The sequence below is a fragment of the Heptranchias perlo genome, chromosome 18, assembly GCF_035084215.1.
Source record: "Heptranchias perlo isolate sHepPer1 chromosome 18, sHepPer1.hap1, whole genome shotgun sequence".
In the NCBI taxonomy this organism is placed as follows: domain Eukaryota; kingdom Metazoa; phylum Chordata; class Chondrichthyes; order Hexanchiformes; family Hexanchidae; genus Heptranchias; species Heptranchias perlo.
In genome coordinates, this window is record NC_090342.1 from 43,097,893 (window position 1) to 43,111,929 (window position 14,037).

General features: G+C 42.2%; 1 protein-coding gene across 3 annotated transcripts in view; it reads right to left on the reverse strand.

Annotated features, from left to right (window-relative positions):
* Positions 1–14,037, reverse strand: part of cadps2 (Ca++-dependent secretion activator 2) — a 603,629-nt gene that overhangs the window by 470,316 nt on the left and 119,276 nt on the right. The gene's annotated exons all lie outside the window — the stretch shown is intronic.

Here is a 14,037-nt window from a genome sequence, read left to right on the forward strand (position 1 = left end):
TCCTCAGAATCGGTTTCTTTCTTGGACACACAAATCTCCATCAAAGACGGGCACCTCAGCACCTCACTCTACCGCAAGCCCACGGACAACCTCACGATGCTCCACTTTTCCAGCTTCCACCCCAACCACGTCAAAGAGGCCATCCCCTATGGACAGGCCCTACGAATACACAGGATCTGCTCAGACGAGGAGGAACGCGATGGACACCTACAGACGCTGAAAGACGCCCTCGTAAGAACGGGATATGACGCTCGACTTGTCGATCGACAGTTCCGACGGGCCACAGCGAAGAATCGCATAGACCTCCTCAGAAGACAAACACGGGACGCAACCAACAGAGTACCCTTCGTCGTCCAGTACTTCCCTGGAGCGGAGAAACTACACCATGTTCTCCGCAGCCTTCAACATGTCATCGATGATGACGAACACCTCGCTAAGGCCATCCCCACGCCTCCACTGCTCGCCTTTAAACAGCCACCCAACCTCAAACAGACCATCGTTCGCAGCAAGTTACCCAGTTTTCATGAGAACAGCGTCCACGACACCACACAACCCTGCCACGGCAACCTCTGCAAGACATGCCAGATCATCGACACGGATACCACCATCACACGAGAGGACACCACCCACCAGGTACATGGTTCATACTCCTGTGACTCGGCCAACGTTGTTTACCTCATACGTTGCAGGAAAGGATGCCCCGGAGCATGGTACATTGGCGAGACCATGCAGACGCTGCGACAACGGATGAACGGACACCGCGCAACAATCGCCAAACAGGAGGGTTCCCTCCCAGTCGGGGAACACTTTAGCAGTCAAGGACATTCAGCCACCGATCTTCGGGTAAGCGTTCTCCAAGGCGGCCTTCGAGACACACGACAACGCAAAATCGTCGAGCAGAAGTTGATAGCCAAGTTCCGCACCCATGAGGACGGCCTCAACCGGGATCTTGGGTTCATGTCACGCTACACGTAACCCCACCAGCAAAAAGGGGGAAAAAAAAAAATTTATATGTTTTTTAAAATTCTCTCTCTCTCTCTCTCTCTGCCATTTTAAGTTTCTTTCTGCCTGCCTGTGTAAAAGACACAATGTATATCGAGTGTACTGGGACGTTCTGTTCTCCGTGACTGGCCTGTTTGAATAACAACGACACCTTTTGATTGGTGTGATGCTGTCCCAACATCGTATAAGATATGCGATTTGAGAACCTTTTCATTCAATCATCTGACGAAGGAGATAATCTCCGAAAGCTTGTGATTTTAAAATAAATTTGTTGGACTATAACCTGGTGTTGTAAGATTCCTTACATTTGTCCACCCCAGTCCATCACCGGCATCTCCACATCATATTAAATGTCACAAGACAAGCTGAAAACATTTCAATGAGATGTTCATTCGAGAAGCCACAATCTTGTCACTTCATTTACAGCACTCAAAAAGTGCTTTTTTTAAAAAACTGAAAAAATTGGAAATATGGGAGCAAATCTTGGTCTTTTTGCGAGGACTTACTTTCATAGAAGGATGTTATAGCAACCTTAATACACCATTTTTGGGCTGTGACAACCACAAGTGTCTACCATGGCTTAGTGTTAGCACTCTCACCTGTGATTCAGAAGGTTGTGGGTTTAAGTCCCATTCCAGAGACTTGGGCACACAACCTAGGCTGACACATCACAGTACCGAGGGAGAGCTGTGCCGTCTTTCAGATGAGACATTAAACCCAGGTCCAGTCTGCCCTTTCAGGTGAATGTAAAAGGTTCTTGCCACTTCTTGCTAGGTTCTTCTGGTGATGCTGTTTGTAAGATCTTGCTGTGCACAAATCAGCTGTCACGTTTCTTTACCAAAGTGGTTTATTTTTCACACCAGAGTACAAAACATGAATTTTTACACTCCAACTATTCACGCAAAAGAATTCAAAATGGAGGGGGGGGGGGGGGCAAGATTCAACCATATGGCATCACCATTTAGGTACCACATCATCAAGTTGTTAAAAATGTCACTCTTATGCCACATTTACTCCCTCCCCAGTTTGTCAAAAAAGTGAATTATTTAGCCACTCTCATTAGATTACATGAAAACATCAACTGGGATGTCACATTGGTGCTGCAAAGCACTGGGGCACAGCATGAAAGGATGCAGCTACAGACCTGTAGGCCTGTGTGTGGTAAGCACCAAGGAAGCATGCACCAAACAAAGGATGGGCACTTCCCCACAGGCTGCTCTTGCTGGGTACAGAGTAATGCTGGCAGAGGCCTGGGTGTGCACAGCCAGTAGGACTTGAGAGAGAGGGAGAGAAGGGAAAAAGAGAACAAAATAAGACAGTTTACTGTCAAAAATTAAGTGGGCTGCATCAGCTGATGGATTTATTTTTAACAACAAATACAAAGGCCCCATTCCAAACCAGGGTCTTTTGGGATGATGAAGTTATGTTTCATCAGCAGCGAGCCACAGAAGACACAATGTTCTTTTTCAGTCACTAAGATAGCACCAGTGACATCTTTGGCTATTCGAGTGTCACTTCTCACCACGACTTGTGTCCATCTAAGAATCTACTGTATTACTTTCTAGTCAGGCTTTAATCAGCACAGAGCTGACCCAAGTTAGCACATTCCATTAACACTAAATGAGATACAGCTGAATAGAATTGAGCCCAGGACTTTCACTGTAGCGAGTCCATCACTCCAACCGTCTGGCTTTCAAAGTCTGTTTCCAGATTAACATGCATATGGTGCTTCTTCTGTGCCTATGTGGCACAGATGGGTAGAGACGCAATGTAGCAAACTGTGCCTGGTAATGACAATCTAATACAAACCTACTGATCCTTTGCTGCAAAAAATAAAGAAAAACCAATTGAGCTTCCCCTTAAGGTAATAAAAGACCTTTCTACAGAACAATTCTTGACAAGTGAAAAAAGCAGGTATTTTGATGGGTAGATGTTTATTAGTTTACACAATGATCACAGCATTTGTTACACTCAATGCATGAGTTGCTGTTTATTCAACAAATACCACTGGTGTGAGGATTACCTGCATCCTCCGCGTCAAACAGTGCTGGCCTCAGACAATTTGATTTGGGATGTACCGCACGATTCTGAAGAATATATTGTCAGGCTGAAACAGACCGCAATCTCTAAGGTGGGGATCTGGCCAACTATAAAAAGGTGCAAAGGTGACCATCAAAGTAAAATTCCACGCAACAATTCAGGCAGAAGAAGTTGCACAGCATGTTGTGGCAACAACAGCTTGCATTTAGATGGCACCTCCAGCGTAATAAAACATCCCACAGTATTTCACGAGGCAAAAATTACCAGAGCTAAGAAAGGAAGGGAGAAGGACTAATGGTGGTGACCAAAAGCAAGATCAAAAATTTGAACGCCTCAGGCTTTGCAGAGAACCTCAGTCTTCCAATAAAAAAACACTGAGCTATTTCAAATGCAGTATAGAGTATAAGTTTAATCATTTTTTTGTAAATTTTATATATCTACACTTGTAGATCTCCCATGACTTTGCTCATGGTTAGTCCACAAAATTTACTGTGATCCCGATGCAGTCTAAACACATCGGTGGTTTATCCATCACTATAATACAGAAAATTTACTGGCTCAGAGAAAACACATTACATGGCTTCCTGATACTGAAAGATATACACACACACACACACACACACACACAAGTATTATATTTGAAATATTATTTACCTATCACTTTTCAAAATTTACTCAAGGTGCAAGTAATTAGGATTAATCTTCCTTGCCAAAAATCTCATTCCCAGTTATTTACATTCTAAAATATTTTTATTCCACCTCCTATTGTTGATTTGGAATATTTTCTTCAAGTATGCAAGTAGTTTGCCCCTCCTACCTCTCCAAAACCTCCCTTGTTACTCAGTTACTTATGTGATATAAAAAAGATCTATTTTTCTCTCTTGCTTTCCAAAGTGGAATTGTAGTTTATCATCATTGGGCTGGCCCAGAGGTTTATTCCACTGAGCAGTCCAATGACCAGCAATTGGTCAAATCATCCTTCATAATCCAGGATGTTAATTGTATATGTGATTTATAGCAATTAGTGTTAATTGTGTTCAGGTGGTGGGTATCAATTGAGGACTCTCTTGTATCCATTTATAGGAGGGTGTGTAATGTTGAGCTGTGTGAATAAAGGCTTGGAAGCAACTGAAGACCAGGCTCTAGTATTCTAGCCTGCACCACCTGGATATCCAATTTTTAACAGGCCTGGGATGAAGCCCAGAGGTGCAACACCCTGAGGTACAACACTTTGGAGCTGTCAAGCCTCTGAGGGCCAAATTTCAAGTGTGACATCTTTGAGAGGTGTTATGCAACAAACACGGGCAAGATGTTTAATGGTGTTAAATATGGATTGCATTGTAGCTCTATCTCCGTTATCACACTGGGAGCGGAGCTATGCAAAGTTACCCTCTAAAGAGTTGAAATCTTAAATATTATTTTTAATGACTTTCATACTATATGAATTATATTCCCTGCCTTGTGCTAAAATAAGGAAGATATTTCTCTCAACCAAAATAGGAGAATGCCTGTTTTTTTTCTTGCAATTAACAATACACCAACAGAATGACTCTCAGAATTTCAAAGCTGCATATTTGCGCAATTTTGATACTGAGTCTCTAATTGTGGAGAAACTCAAATATTCAGCAACTTTTGTTTTGTAAAATTTGGAATTTGACCTGTGCCCCCTCTCATGGTCTGTGTCTCATGTTATGTGGAAGAATTAGTAGATAATTAGGTTTGTGGTGGGATGCAGAATTTTGTATTTATGAGAGAGTTTGAGATGATAATGCTGCACCGAATAAACATGTGCCTGATGGAAGAAGCTGTGTCTCAGTGAAGGGCATTTAATGTATGTCTGTCTAATGTATATGTCTATAGATTATGTCTACAAAATTATAGATTGTATCCCTATAATGCACATAATCACGTCACTACAATAGATTTTATGAATTGTGTATCTTATACTGAAATTATATACCTTTAGTCAATGTTCTTATAAATGTTATTTGTATTAGCAGAACTCCTGTGGCAATGCTCATGGTGATCCACAGGTTATGTTCCGAGGGCCAGGTACTAGATGTTCAAGTAGGAAGCATTTGGACTGCCTTTTGTACGTGCTCTACCAGGAGACAGTGAAGTAAGTGTTTTTTGATTACTTCCTGGAAAATATATAATTATTGCTTTCTTCAGCCCTGCAATTAACTAAATAAATAGATACCACTGCTGCATTACTAGATCTGTTCTGTGAATAATGTGTTTTTTCTTCAAATTCTCATTAAGAAAATAGGCAGAAAAGGAAACCATCTTCCCTCTGTTTTTCTTTGTCCCTCCCTGCAAGAATATGGTTTAAAACAAGCATAGAAAATAGGAGGACAAAGATCTGTATCTCTGAGGAAAATAACTTACAGAAACCCATTATTCTAATGCCCCCAACACTCTTCCAGTGAAGAACAGTAAGATTCACGATCAGGGTGTCCTAACCTAGTATAAACATACTAAGACCTGATAACAGTAAAAGGCTATGTAAACACTATAACATTAAACAATCCTTGGTAGTTTTTGTTTTAGAGTCAGCACAGTAGGATAGTTTACGAACAGGAGATAAGAGCAGTGGTGCTTACGTACAGAACAATGTGGCCGAATAGTATAAAGATAGTGCATGCTCCCTTCCAAAAGTTAGAGCTCTCAAGAGGGGATGGTCGGAAGTCCACTGCCACAGGGTGGTCCGCAGAGGTCAGGTCTGATCAACTTAGGTTCAGCGGACAGATCAGGCTGTATTGATTGCTTATCATTAATGTAATCTATAGACAGTTGTTGAAAGTAATGTTGAAGACAGCTGTAATACAATTCTTGTATGTCAGTCTATTAAACTTGTTATTTTATAACCACTCGGGCTAGAATCAAGCGGAGATTATTGTTGATGGATTAACAACCCATAGTTGCGACAGTAACAGGAGAAAATCCACTAACACTCCTGAGTAAAAATGAACATTTGAATATAGTTTCCATCAAACCTTACTTCAGAAGGGTTGTAAAGTTCACGTCCTAGTTAGTTTTGAAATCATTTGAAAAAGCAAGCCAACTCAATTATCGTTACTGCCCGAGGAAAGGCACATTTCAATTTGTTGTACAGATTAGATAATATTATCGCACTGATGCATGCTGGATGATTCTCCACAGTGCACATGCAGACGGCAACATCATGGGAATGTCAAGCATAGGTACAGTTTTTAAATCTTTCAACTGACAAAATGATAGCTCTGGGAAGAATATCAACTTAAACCCTAGGCTTTCAGAGATTGTTATTGGGTGATTTTCCCCATTGTTCATAGTTCCTAAAGATCAACAAAACTATTTGATTGTGACAAGAACTACTGCTCCAACTTTCACAAACTGCCAACTTACCTGGCCTCCAATCCCTCGCAAACTAGTTCCAAGCCTTTGCTTGGCCCTGTATTGACCCGTTTCTAGCCTCTCGGCCGTTGCCAGCCTGAAAGGGTTTTCAGTCCTATTCGCGTTTTATACAGTATGGCATAAAGGGAATCTGGCATAATGGTTCTGGGCAGCATAATAGGTCAGGAGTGGGCTTGGCAAGTGAAGAATGCACCAGGTTGGAATGGGCCAGAGCAGGTCAGAACGTGTCAAAAATAGAGCACAGTAGGCTGGGAAGTGTGTGTGTTGGGACAGCAACTCAAGCCCTATGCCCCCGAAAGAGGTTAGGCTTAAGGGGTCAAAACTTAGAGTGGAGGCAGGACAGGACTTACTGCAGGACTTATGATGTGGAGATGCCGGTGATGGACTGGGGTGGACAAATGTAAGGAATCTTACAACACCAGGTTATAGTCCAACAGTTTTATTTGAAAATCACAAGCTTTCGGAGATTATCTCCTTCGTCAGGTCACCTGACATAGGAGATAATCTCCGAAAGCTTGTGATTTTCAAATAAAACTGTTGGACTATAACCTGGTGTTGTAAGATTCCTTACATTTGCAGGACTTTTGCAGTCTATTTTACAGCAAAGTCTATTTACTTACCAAACAACAAAGCAAACAGAGTTTACTACTAAGCAAACAGAGTCTATTTAAACAGCATACTACAGCAGACTACAGAGTCTATTTAAACAGAGTCTCTACCAATTAGAGGAAACAGAACTTATGACAAAATTACAGCAACTTCTCCCGATAAAAGCTGGGTGATTTCTTCAGCAAAATGCAGTGAGTGGACGATAGTTACACAATACAAATTGATTATTTCTCCAGCAAAATGGAGGATAGTTAGAGGACACAAATTATGCATGTAAAATCAATCCCTGTCACTTACAGCAGTGCGTTCTCCAGGCATGATTGACGGGTGGATTACCCAATCATCTCCATTCTAGCCAGGAATATGCAGCCTAAAACTTGAGAAACATTTCTAACAGGAGCTAGTTGAAACATTTCTTGTAAATTGCATTTCATACTTGCGTGTGGTCAGCAGGCTAAGGAAAAAAATGGCGGACAAAAAAAATTCAAGGACTATTTAAGTGCTTTGATTGGTTCGCTTTCTCCTTTCTGTTACTGGTAGGTTCTCCTGACTGGTTGTTCAAGATTCATAAGCTCTTGGGAGTTTTCCATTGGCAGGTTCGAGCCACTTGTTTTGCTTTTGATTCACATGTTCCCTATCTCCTCAGGTTAGAATGGCTGCTGTTATAATGTTAGCCCAATCAACAAAGTGAATGCCAGGCCGTGAAAGAAAGGAGATGCATGCAGATGTTCCATTTAGAGAAATAGACAAAATGATTTTTTAAAAAGTTTAAAATAGATGTATCCAAATTAGCCAATACAACATGCATTCATATATTGCCACTCATGAAAGTCCACTTCTCCTATGAGAAATCTTATGAAGAGAAATGAAAGCATTTCATGGGAGGCGGGGGCGGAGATATGATGGCACGTTCCCTAATTGATGGAATACATTGGGCACATTCTCAACCATATTATCAGTTGCAGAAGACTACAGGCTACAACATGCCCTAGGTGCTCAGCATGCCCATGTGGGGTGGGGGTGAAGGAGGGCTAGACCTCTATGCAAATTAGGCAACAGACCCATAACGCATTCCAGCCATCCAGCGGCCATTCAGAATGGAATGAGGGGAGGCCGCCACTGCCACCTGCCAGAAAATTATGCTAATCAGTTGGCCTTGGCTTTATGACCTAGGAATACACAAAGGCAGAGAGAGAATTAACAGTACAATGTGGGCTTGGAAGATTTTGGAAGAAGGATTTAGTGGCTCAAAGATCACCCTCTGATGGTGGAAGAGGGATAAGTAACTAGCAGAAATCATTACATCATCGAGTTACATCAAAACTACAGCACAGAAACAGGCCATTCGGCCCAATTGGTCTATGCTGGCATTTATGCTCCACACGAGCCTCCGGCCTCCCCACTTCATCTAACCCTATCAGCATACCCTTCTATTCTTTACTCCCTCGTGTGCTTATCTAGCTTCCCCTTAAATGCATCTATGCTATTTGCCTCAACTATTCCTTGTGGTAGCTCATTCCACATTCTTACCACTCTCTGGGTAAAGAGGTTTCTCCTGAATTCCCCATTGGATTTATCAGTGTCTATCTTATATTTATGACCTCTAGTTTTGGACTCCCCACAAGTGGAAACATTTTCTCTACGTCTACCCTATCAAACCCTATCATTATCTTCAAGACCTCTATCAGGTCACCCTCAGTCTTCTCTTTTTGAGAAAAAAGAGCCCCAGTCTGTTCAGCCCTTCCTGCTATGTAGATCCTCTCAGTTCTCGTATCATCCTTGTAAATCTTTTTTGCACCCTCTCCAATGCCTCTATATCCTTACCAGAATATGGAGACCAGAACTATGCTCAACTCAAAATCTGGTCCAACCAAGGTTCCATACAAGTTTAACATGATTTCTCTACTTTTCAATTCTATCCCTCTAGAAACGAACCCCAGTGTTTGATTTGCCTTTTTAAACCAGCATTGCTACTTCTAGCGATTTGTGTATCTGTACCCCGAGATCCCTTTGCTCCTCTATCCCATTTAGACTCTTATTATCCAAAATGTAGCCTCCTTATTCTTCCTGCCAAAATGCACCACCTCAAACTTATTAACTGCATTCACGAGACTGTTAGGAAATATTAGTCAACCCACATAACAGGCCGTCATTTGTACATTAAAAACTCTTTGGCCAGAAATACTTCCGTAAAGTTAAAAAATCTGCAAAATCTCCCGACTAAATAGCACATCTCCCACGTTGAGAGTTTTAGACTTTCAGGCACTTCAGCAGCCAGCAGCAAGCAGTGACATCATCTGGTGGGCGGGTCCTGCTGATTGCTCCAAAATAGCTCATGGTGGCCACAACAGTAAGTGCATCTTTTAAACTGTGCAGAAAAAATAAAAACAATCGCCAGGAACTAGGTAATGCTGTGACTGTTAAAGTTTGGAGTAGTCTTAAAAAAAAAACTTTTTTGCCAGAACTGCAGTTCTTTGAAAACTGCAAGAAAAACTTTACCCTATTGTTGTCACATTTTTCCACTTTTCTTCTACATTTTCTTTTCTCTCCCATTTTGCTCCCTTCCTGTCTTGAAGGCCTTGATTCCTGCTGGATCATGGTTCTCTGGGCACAGGTCTCTCTCCTGTAGCTTACCCAAGTGGCGATTCTTCGTGTGTTAGTGTTTCAAGTGACTATTCCCCATGGGGGAAGATGTCATAGTCAAGCCTGATCCTGTCCTCAACCCAACACCCATTTATATAGCACAATATAGTAAAACATCCCAAGATGCTTCACAGGAGTATAATCAGACAAAAATTAACACCAAGCCACATAAGGAGATATTAGGACAGGTGACCACAAGCTTGCTCAATGAGGTAGGTTTTAAAGGAGCGTCTTAAAAGGAGGAGGAGAGAATATCAGTGCTTAGGGCCGAGACAGCTGAAGGCACGGCCGCCAATGGTGGAGTGATTAAAATCAGGGATGCACCAGAGGCCAGAATTGGAGGAAAGCAGAGTTCTCGGAGGGTTGTAGGGCTGGAGGAGGTTACAGAGATAGGGAGGGGCGAGGCCATGGAGGAATTTGAACACAAGCATGAGAATTTTAAATTTGCGGTGTTGCTGGACTGGGATCTGGTGCTGGACAGGTCAGTGAACACAGGTGTGATCGGTGAACGGGTCTTGGTGTGAGTTAGGATACGGGCAGCAGAACTTTGGATGAGCTCAAGTTTACGGATCCAGCCGAGGTTGCTGAGTTACGATCAGAAGCCGGCCTGGCCCATTTTCCCCTCCTAGGCCAGCAGCATCTGAGCCATCTGCTGTGAACCATCCGCTGCACCATATGAGATCAGCCAATTCAGCATAAACCAGGATCTAACCTGGGACCTTCCAAATCTGCATGACACAGCGACGCACTGGATAAACTTGCTTAATCATCAGGGAAACCTTCCTCTCACTGCTTAATCAATGAGAACACCACATCAGGGTTGCAACTATTGTGTAAATGCAGCTTGAATCTAGAGTCAGGGGTTAACCTAACACCGGAACACAGTGGAGTAAAACTCTGGGATAAAGGTTCACTCCATTTCTCTTCAGAGTCAGTTTGGGCTTTCACACCCGATTTGCACTCCCAAGTTTCAGCATCAATGTGAAGCTGCATTTACCATATAACTGCACCAATGCTACAGTTGTAGTGGAAACATACTCCATGAGACACTGGGGTAGATCTTGACTTTGTGCAATAGTGCAAAATGGGTGATAGCAAGTCAGCAGCCCGTTTTACACCTCTCCCAATTTTTATATCCATTGAAGTCAGTGTACAGATTTGAAATGGGCTGCCGACTCGTTATCACCCATTTTACACTACCTCACAAAGTTAAGATCTACCCTATTATGTGAGATGGACCAAGGAGAGTGAGAGGTAAACAACACCACAGTGCAAAGAATAATGTTGCAGTTGCTAATACTGAACTATGATAGATTTTAAAATATATTCTTTTAAATAGAATTATCACAGCACGATAAAAATTGTAGAGCATTCATTATTTCTTTTTACAAAGCAGAGACGTACGAGCTAAAACATTGAGATGCATTTAAATGCCTCCCACATTTTCTTCCACCCGAAAAGCACGTGCTAAACAAACCAAATTATTCTGTTCTCCAACTGCACTGACAATAAAATTATACAAATTGCAGGTTACAAATCCTTAAAAATGCTGAAAATAATAAGAGGTTATTTTCAAATGACAACCACTTCCAATTTAAAAGGGGGATTGTCAAACTGTTTGTTTACAATTGAAATGAGATTCATCAAATGAGCTGTAATGACAACAGATTTTGCCAAGGCACCGTCTGTGTTCCAAACATGTTGGAAAAAGTTTCACATGCCAGTTGCAGAAAGAACTTTTAAAGTATCAATGCCCAACATGTGGCAAACATGCCAGTTCTCCACAAAAATGCCAATTTTAAATACTTTGAGAAGAAATAAGCAATGTGTACAGTTTGGAATAGTGGGTAACACTCATTTGTCTTCACTGTGCAGAAGCAGCTGTCCAACTGGTTGCTTCACCATGGTTACACTTGACAACGCTCGCAGCTACTGAAATGAATTTCACAAACTATTGGAGAATCATGGCTACACATCAGTATCTGATTGATCCTCACCTCACAAAGAAGTTCAGCTATTAAGCATGAAATATCATGGTTTACATGCTTCGTTGGATGAATTCTACAGTAAAACATAACTGAGGAAATGCTAAATTCTAATGCAGGTCTGGAGATTCACGCACAGAAAAGTATAAGACTTAAGTTAAAAAATTTAAGTCTTAAAGTGCCTTTGTCGCCTCCAGACTTGACTACTCCAATGCTCTCCTGACCGACCTCCCATCCTCCACTATCCATAAAATTCAGCTCTGCTGCCCAATTCCTAACCTGCATCAAGTCTCACTCATCCATCACTCCTGCGTTCACTGACCCACATTAGCTCCCCGTTCCCCGCCGCCTCAAATTTAAAATTCTCATTCTTACGTTCAAATCTCTTCATAGCCTCACCATGCCGCATCTCTAATCTCCTCCAGTCCCACATTCCTCCAAGAATTCTGTGTTTTTCCAAATCTAGCCCCTTGTGCATCCCCCACTCCCCTTGCCGCACCATTAACGACTGTGCCTTCAGCTGTCTAAGCCCTAAGCTCAGGAATTTCCTCTCTAAACCTCTTCCCCCGTGAAGAACCTCTTTAAAACTCACCTCTTTGACTAAGCTATTAGTCACCCCTCCTAAAACCTCCTTTGGCTTGGTCTATTATTGTTGTCTGATGAAGCTAGTGTAAAGGGCCTTTGAACATTTTTGTATATTAACATGGTGCTATATAAATGCTCCTCCTCCTCATCATCAATCAATTATAATCATCAATCATCAACATGCTGGTAGTAGGGATGCTACTAATGGTTGTTGTGATCCTGGATAGGAAGGGGAAAAATAAACAGGGCACAGATCCCATTTCTGTTGGCTGTCCACCGACCTTTGTTGGAAAGGGTGCTTTCGTGGACATCAGATAACAACAGACTGGGGCCTGGGGGTGATATTCGCCACTGTCCAATGGCCTTGTCGGCACTCTGTCACAGCTATCACTATTAATAAAGCCTCCGAAAGCTTGTGATTTTCAAATAAAACTGTTGGACTATAACCTGGTGTTGTAAGATTCCTTACATTTGTCCACCCCAGTCCATCACCGGCATCTCCACATCAGGGGAGAAAGCAGCAGGGAAAATAAAATCAAAGAGAAAATTAAAAATAGAAAAGTGAAAACAGTTGGCAGGACTTACAGATGTACAGGACTGAAGGCACCTCCGAGATCTTTATGCTCCTCCAATTTTGGCCTCGTGCATCCCCGATCTCCTTTGCTCCACCATTGCCGGCCATGCCTTCAGCTGCCTAGGCCCTAAGCTCTGGAATTCCCACCCTAAACTTCTCTGCCTCTCTACCTAGCTCTCCTCCTTTAAGTCACTCCTTCAAACCTCTTTGACCAAGCTTTTGGTCACCTGTCCTAATGTCTCCTTATGTAGCTTGGTGTCAAATTTTGTCTGATAATGCTGCTGTGAAGTGCCTTGGGATGTTTTACTACGTTCAAATCTAAAGGCGCTACATCAATGCACGTTGTTGTTGTTGAATAAAGTCTTACGCAAGTATATGGGGGCATCCGTAACTGCCATCCGCATGGATTCTCTGGGGGTGGAGAAGGGTGTGCTGGTCATTGTTCAATTTTGTTATGTAAAATGATACATAAAAATGATCAATTGTCATCATTTTGACAGGACACTTTCAACAGGAAAGCAAGCAGTAATCAGCTTGTGCCCTCATGAACAACACGGTAATTACTGCATGGCCTCTCGGTTGATTAAGCCATTATCTCAAACACTTGCTGTCAATTAAACGATTACAAACCACCATTTGCCATTCTACATTACAGGTAATTTAAATAAATTACTCGCCGCATAGACACTTCAAGGGAACGAGAGGCATAAAATAAATGTACAAGAGGTGGAGGGGGAAAGAAAAAGGTAGGAATTGAAAGCATGAAAGCTTTCTGGTGCTGTGGGCTGTCACGATGCTCAATGGACTTCAATTTTGTACGGCTCGTTGTAGGGCTGCAGAGGGGAAGGCAAATATAATAAAGAACAGTTAGCATGAATTTCAAAAGGGAAGGTCATGCTTGACCAACCTTAGTGAATACATTGAAGTAGTAACAGAAAGCATAGACAAGCGTTATGCAGTAGATGTAATATATTTGGATTTTCAAAAGGCCTTCAATAAAGTACACCATAGTAGGCTCATGACTAAGGTCAGAGCATGTGGGGTCAGGGAGCAAGTAGCAGAATCAATAACAAGCTGGCTACAGAACAGAAGAGAGAGTAGGGGTTAAAAGGTAGTTACTCAGACTGGCAAAAGGTGGGAAGTGGTGTTCCACAAGGATTGGTGCTGGGACCAGTGTTGTTCATCATTTACATAAACGATTTG